Below are 8,364 nucleotides of genomic sequence, written 5' to 3'. Positions count from 1 at the left end.
GGTGGAAAGAGTAAAAATAGAGAAATATAAGAAGAAGGTAGAGAAAATGTCTAACCTGTCATGCTAAATGTTGTTCTGGTGTCTGGTTCAGCCCTAGCAGGGCTTATTAACCCTCAGCCAGTGGACCTGGTAATGTCTTATGCAAAGATTCCAGCAACTCAGCCTCCTCCAGGAGGAGGCCTCTCCAGAACCAATCTCTCCAGAAGCCACAAATGGAAGGCCAGCTCCTCACTCACCCAAGATGAAGCCCAAAGGAGAAGATCCAAGAGCCAAGGTCCCAAGTTGAAGCTGAAGTCCCAGTCCAAAGCCACCTCAAAGAGGCAAGTTACCAACCAAAGCTCTAAGCTAGACCCCTTGGACAGGAAGTTCAGGACTTTTTATAGTCCTTTTTCCATGTCACTTCCTGTCCCTTCCTCCACTTCATAGGGGCCAAAAACAGCTTATAAATTGCCTAGCACTGACGGGGGGGGGGGGGGGGGAGGGGAGGGTCTGTGGGATCCTCCTCTCATCCTCTGAGGGTACAAAGTCTTATCAAAGGATTCACAAGTTTCTGACTGATTGAGTTAAAAGGGTGGAGCTCTCCAAGTAAGTGATTTGTGAACTCCCTTACTTAGTGTTAAGTAGGAGTGTTTAAAGTTTTGGTTGATTAATTCAAAATAGACAAAGAGAATAAAAAATTCCCTTTCACAGTCAATAAACCTTTATTAAGTACAAATAAACATTTATTAAGTGCCTACTATGTAGTAAACACTGAAGATACAAAAAGTGGCAAAAAAAATAATCCCTGCCCTTATGAGACTCACAATCTAATGGGAGAATTAACAAGCAAACAAATATACACAATAAGCTATAAATGGGAAAAACAGGAAATGATTAAAAGAAAGAAGATACTTGAATTAAGAGTGGTTAGGAAAGACCCCATTGTAGGTGAAATTTTATTTGGGACTTGAAAGAAGTCAGGTTAGCCAATAAATAGAGATGAGGAGGAAGAAAATTCTGGACCTAGGGGAACAGTCAGAGAAAATGCCTAGAGCCAAGTAATGGAATATCTTGTTCATGGAATGTCAAAAAGAACTAAAAAAAAACAAAAAAAGGTATTTGAGAATATAAACAAAACACAGTTCAAGAGAGCTAAATTTAAAAAATATTCCAGCAGGGAAATACAATTATCAAGGGCAACAAAACCTAATCAAATAAATTCTGTCATTTTTTTTATATCATTAAAAAAAGAAATTAGATTGAGGAGTAAAAAATGAACAAAGGAGGACTATTAAGAAGTAAGATCTAATGGAATTTTAGAGTTAGGAGAAAAGGAGAAAAAGCTAATTTTAAATCTGTATACTAGATGCCATACTCACCTACAAGAAGATAGGAAGGTGGGAAATATTTGATCATTTATCATAACTATAAAGGAAAATATGATTTTCAAAAAGCCCAACTAAATAAGATAGAATGAATTAGAAAACAGAATGCAAAACAATATTTTGCTTAAAAGTAATGTATTTGAAACACAAAGATTCATATAGAATAAAATAAAGGACTGAAGCAAAATCTATTATGCTTGTGGTGAATTATTTTAAAAGGAGTAGCAATTGTGATTTCAGATAAAGTTATGATAAACATTAATAAGATAAAATAGATAAGGAAATTATATTATACTTAAAAGCATTTATATACTTAATAAATATCAGTGCTTAAAAAATATATGCACCAAATAACATAGTATCTAAATACTTAAAGGAAAAGTAAATCAAGTGGATGAGAGAAATAAAATATTTTATGACAGTTAATATATGAAAGAAAGAAATACTACTATAATAACAGGAGATATTAATGTACCTTTTCAGAAAAATACAAATATTACCAAAAGATAAACTAGAATAGGTAGACTTGAAGAAAGCTTTAGAAAAAATAGGCATAGATCTCTAACATGGCAATAGAAAGGATTTAGATAGTACATGATGCTATTATAAAACAAGGTTATATATTAGGGCATAAAACATCAGCAAAAATATTTTGAAAGCAGAAATACCAAAGATATCATTAACTAATAATGACATAAAATCATATTCAGTTAAGATTTCTCAAGAAGAAAGAAAAAAAAGAAAGAAAATGAGACTAGTAGAGTTCCACTCACGCCAAAAATTTGAATGAAGATGGAGAGAGAAAACATTAAATGACATCCTGCTGAGGCAGGAAAAATAGAAGCTTCAAAATTATGAGGGTTAGAAACATAAATAACTGAAAGAAAAATAATAATTCAAGTAAAGTGAAAAATGACAATTTAAGTAAAGAAATTGGCATAATGGAGTTGGGAAGGGAAGTCTATGGGAATGGAATGACTTCAAATCGGTTTAAAAAAAATTAATGGAAAGTGGAAAGAGAAAGGGAATAAAAAGCAATACAGAAGGAAAATCCAAATCAAAATTGCTACAAATTTCAGAAAAATTTAGGAAGACTTAAATGAACTGATGCAATATGGAGTGAGCATAACCAAGAAAACATTGTACAGTGTACACAGTAATAGCAATATCGTACAATACTCAAGTGTGAATGACTTGTTGAAAAATGCTATCCACTTTCAGTTAAAGAACTGATGGAGCCTGAATGCAGATTGAAGCATGCTTTTTAAACTTTCTTTCTTTAGGGAGGGAGTGGAGTCAGCATTTTCTATTTTTAAAAAAAAAATTTTTTAAACCCTTAACTTCTGTGTATTGGCTCCTAAGTGGAAGAGTGGTAAGGGTGGGCAATGGGGGTCAAATGACTTACCCAGGGTCACACAGCTGGGAAGTGTCTGAGGCCAGATTTGACCCTAGAACCTCCCATCTCTAGGCCTGGCTCTCAATCCACTGAGCTACCCAGCTGCCCCCTCCATTTTCTTTTGTAGCATGACTAATACTAATATTTTGCATGACTGCATATATATAATCTATATCAAAATGTTGGCCTTCTCAAGGAAGGAGGAAAGTAAAGAGGGAGGAAGAAAATTCAGAACTCAAAAAAAAATTTTTTAATGAATTTAACTTTGAAATACAGCCTCACACCCACAAGATTGACTAACAAGCAAAAAAGAAACTAATAAATACTGGAGGGGATGTGGGAAAATTAAGACACTAATACACTGTTGGTGGAACTGTGAACTGATACAACCACACTGGAAAGCAATATGGAACCAAAATAAACCAAATAGGCCATAAAACTATGCATAGCATCTGACTCAGCAATACCACTGTTGGATCTGTATCCCAAAACATTCAGAGATAAGGAAAAAGGACCCACCTATACCAAAATATTTTTAGCAGCTCTTTGTGGTGGCAAAGAATTGCAAACTGAGAGGTGTCCATCAATTAAGGAATGGTTGAACAAGTTGTGGTATATGGTTGTAATGAAATACAAGGAATAATGCTACAAGGAATAATGAATAAAATAAAATAGTGTTATAAGGAATAATGAATAAAATCATTCAGAAAAACCTGGAAAGACTTATATGAACTGGTGCAAAGTCAAGTAACAGAACCAGGAAAACAATGTATACAATAAAAAGAAATACTATAAGATACTGCAAAGGATTAAACCAATATCAGCAAAGCAAGTCTCCAAGCTAACCATAAGGGACTCATAATGAAAATACTGTCCACAGCCAAAGAAGGAACTATTGGACTATGAGTGCAGATAAAAATGTGCCATCTTCCACTATTTACCCTTCATGAGATGTGTGATATGTCTTCTATCATGACATGAGCAATACGGAAATATGTATTACATGAATGTATAGATATAATTTATATCAGATTATCCTTGGGGAGGGGATGAGGTAGGGAGGGAAAAATTGAATTCTAAAATGTTAATTTTAGATTGTCAATACTTGTACAAAAATATTCATAGCTGCGCCCTTTGTGGTGGCAAAAAGTTAGGAAATGAGTGGGGTGTCCATCAATTGGGGAATGGCTAAACAAATTGTGGTGTATGGTGGTGATAAAATACTATTGTGCTCTAAGGATTGATGATCTGAAGGCTTTCCATGAGAACCACAATGAACTGATGCAGAATTAAATGAACAGAACCAGAAGAACATTGTACACAAAAAGTAAAACATTGTTAAAAAATCCAAAGTAATGGGGTTTGTTACTAGTATCAATGCAACAAGCCAGGACACGCATGAAGAAATTATGTAAAAGAATGCTATTCACATTGAGAGAAAGAACTGTGAGTGTAGAAATGCAAAAGCAAAACATATGACATCACTTATCACATATATATATATATGGGTATGTGATTTGGGGTTTAGGCCTTTAAAAAATCACTTGATAGCAAAAATGAATAATATGGAAATAGGTATCAAGTGACAACATTTGTTCAACCTAGTGGAATTGCTTGTAGGCTCTAGGAGCGGGGAGGGAAGAGGTGGGGGAAAGAAAATGAATCATGTAAACATGGAAAAATAGAAAGAAAGAAAGAAAGAAAGAAAGAAAGAAAGAAAGAAAGAAAGAGAAAAAACAAAGAGAGAGAGAGAGAGAGGGAGGGAGGGAGGAAGGAAGGAAGGAAGGAAGGAAGGAAGAATTGTCAAAAATTATTTTTATATATAACTGAAAAATAAATAAATGAATGAACAAACAAACAAATAAATAAGTAAATAAACAAGCAAATAAATGAATAAACAAATAAATAAATAAATGTAAAGGGGGCAGCTGAGTGATTTAGTGGACTGAAAGCCAGGCCTAGATATGGGAGGTCATGGATTCAGATCTGGCCCCAAACTCTTCCTAGCTGTATAGACCCTGGGGAAGTCACTTAAGTCATTGCTTAGCTCAGTGACGGGCAACCTTTTGGGTTTGGTGTGTCAAAATTCACCAAAAAAAACCGAGCATCACTTAAGTGGTGTATCACTTTGAGAAAAAAAACATAATTTTGCGATATTTATAGTTTAAATAACAAAAATGTATAATTGTAATATATGACTATTTAATAAACCAAAACCAGTAAATTAATATAGGTAGAATTGTCATCTATAGTGCAAGGAGTGCCTACACTACACTACTGCAAATGTTTCATCCTTGGCATGCAGCCCCATATTTCTCTGTATGCGACCACATGTGGTCACGTGTCAATGAAAATGGCTACATGTGTCAGTGCTGACATGTGTGTCATAGGTTTGCCATCATCGACTTAGCCCTTACTCCTCTTCTGCCTTAGAAGCAATACATTGGAATGTGAGAGTTTTGAAAAAAAAAAAAAGAATGTAAACTTTTTTTACATGTAACTGAGAAAATAACATAAAATTTTAAACAGTAAAAATGATAAAGAATTTGGAAGTCACTCTACCAAATCAAAATCAATGCATGTATAGAATTAATTGCAAGATGCTCTTTAAAGAAACAAACAAATAAAAAAAATAGTTGGAGGAAGATTCAGTCCATATTTTTTAAATGACAATATTGCCAAAGTTAGTATACATATTTAATGCTATGCCAATCAAAATTACCAAAGAGATACTTTACAAAGCTAGATAAAACAATAACAAAATTCATTTGTAGGAACAAAAGAATATCAAAAGAAATAATAGGGGAAGGGAGAGTTGAGGGAATCACATTTGCAGACCTTAAACCAAATTATAAAATCATCAAAATCATTTAGTATTATTTAAAAAAACAAACAAACAGAGTAGATCAATGCCAGAAACTAAAGAAGAATCAGGCATAACTGAACTAAATAACCTAGTGTTTAAAAAAAACCAAAACTCTCAAAAATAAATTACCTCGGAAAAAATTACCCATTTGATAAGAACAACTAGAGAAATTGGAAAACAATCTGACAGAAATTAGGCTTGGACCATTATCTCAAACCTTATTCTACAATAAAGTCAAAATGGATAGTGACAAATATTGTATACCATAAAATAAAATAAAAAAATAGGGAAGATCATATGCCCTCTACATTTATGAGTAGGGAATGAATTCTTTTTTTTTTTAAACCCTTACCTTCCGTCTTGGAGTCAATACTGTGTATTGGCTCCAAGGCAGAAGGGTGGTAAGGGTAGGCAATGGGGGTCAAGTGACTTGCCCAGGATCACATAGCTGGGAATTGGCTGAGGTCAGGTTTGAACCTAGGACCTCCCATCTCTAGGCCTGACTCTCGATCCACTGAACCCAGGAATGAATTCTTAAGAGTGAATCAGGAGAACAATTATTACAATGAATGACAATATTATAGAAAACAAACTTCTGAAAGACTTTAGAACTCTGATTAATGAACGAAAGATGATAATCAGCATTTACCTCCTTCCACAAAGGTGATGAATTTAGCATTCATTGATGAACATACTTTTTAAGCATGGTCAATGTGGAAATTTCTTTTTGCCAGACTATGTGTGTTTATGATAAAGGCTTTGTTATATTTTAGTTGTTGTTCAAGTAATGGAGAATAGTGCTAGATTATACATATGCACATAAAAATGAATACACATACATTTAAAAGTCTCATAGACAATGAGATGATATCATTATTAGACATATTTATAACAAATGGCATAGCGCTGAATTCATAATGGAAAAGTTAAATGAATTACAAAAATATATAAATACTCTAAATATTATAGGAAATTTTAAAATTTAAAATTTCTCTCTTAGATCTATTTTTATTCTATCTATTATTATTATTCTCTATTAAATCTAAAAAGAAATATACTAGATAGTTGAAGTTAAAATTTAAATATATGCCATCTTATTTTCTGAATGAAAACATTAAAAACATAAGTATTTTTACTTGTTAAATGCTGCATTTACAAAACTATGTGCTAAAGCACAGAGAAATGATAAATGTAAAAAAATAGAAATATTGAAGACATCCTTTGTATTCTGCAATATAGTAAAGAAAGGCAATGTGGTGTAGCATATAGAGAGCTGGTTTCAGAATCAATAAAACTAAGTTCAAATTTGACCTCTGGCACATAATGGTTATGTGATACTGTGTGAATCATTCAACCTCTTAGAGCCCTGGACAGCTCTCAAAGTTGCAGAACAAGTACTACTTCGAATTGGAAGAAGAAATTTTCATATCTGGAACAGCAGTGTACTTTACAAAAAAAAATACAGAGAATTTAATTTTTAAAAGACATAATGATATCCTGAATAATGAGTTTGTCAAAGAAAAATACATAGGATAGAAACAAGCAAACCTTTGTGAAAGTTTGAGTTCAACTAAAATCAGACTCAGGAAAAATTTTATCGCTGAAAAAACATATTGCTAAAATTGAATAATAAAGAATTAACAAATTGAGAGTGAAATTTGATAAGAGTGAGGGAATGTCCTCTCTCATTGCAGGTCAGCTTCATTTCTTCAACTTTTAAGAATTGCCTAGAGCACTGAGAAGATAAGTCAGTATGTGTCAAAGTCTGGACTGGAATCCAAGTCTTCCTTATTCTACCACCTATTCCTTGTTGCCTCTCATATAATCTAAACAACTTGAAAAAAATAAACGTGCAAAGAGCCCTAAAATACATGTCATTCTATGTAATTTGGCATATGAATTAAATGCTTCTTTGCATAGACAAGCAGGCCAACTTAAGAAAGAAATACATATAATTTTTAATACAATTTTTTCATTAAAAAGAAAGTTATTGGCAGTTATGTGGTTCAATGGAATGATACCCAAGCCTAGAGATAGGAGGTTCTGTGTTCACGTGTGGCCTCAAGATACTTCCTAGCTGTGAGATCCTGGGTAAGTAACTTAATCCCCATTGCCTACTCCTTACCACTCTTCTGCCTTTGAACACAGTACTTATTCTAAGATGGAAGGTAAGGATTTTAAAAAAGAAAGAAAGCTGTATGAAGTAAAGATGTATGATTTCATAGAGAGCAAAGATAATATTTTTGCCTTTCTTTTAATTCTAAGTATTTACTTAGTACAGTGTGTAACAGTAAATCTTTAATAAATCCTATTGACTCTTTGTGTTTTCACTGTCTGCAAATGATCTTTTTTTTTTGGAATTTAAGATTTTTAAAATTAAAACTTTTAAGGTCAACACATACAGCCCATCCCTGAACTGGGGGTGGTGGGGTGGTGGTGGTGGTGGTATAACACTACAAAACATTTTTTACAAAAACTTAATATAATTGAAAGATATTAATGGTTCATGGTTGAATTATACAAATATAAAAAGTGGTAACTACTTAATTTCCTTGTTCATGAGAAAGCAAAAAAATAACTGAAGCAGCAATGGAAAACCATACTCCAGCTGCTTAACTGTGATGAATAAGGTCTGTCTCTCTATGGGCATCTTTGCCATTATAGGAGGAAGGAAGGAAGGAAGGAAGGAAGGAAGGAAGGAAGGAAGGAAGGAAGGAAGGAAGGAAGGAAGGAAGGAA

Source organism: Gracilinanus agilis, chromosome 4, assembly GCF_016433145.1.
Source record: "Gracilinanus agilis isolate LMUSP501 chromosome 4, AgileGrace, whole genome shotgun sequence".
Lineage (NCBI taxonomy): Eukaryota > Metazoa > Chordata > Mammalia > Didelphimorphia > Didelphidae > Gracilinanus > Gracilinanus agilis.
This window is presented reverse-complemented; position numbering follows the sequence as displayed.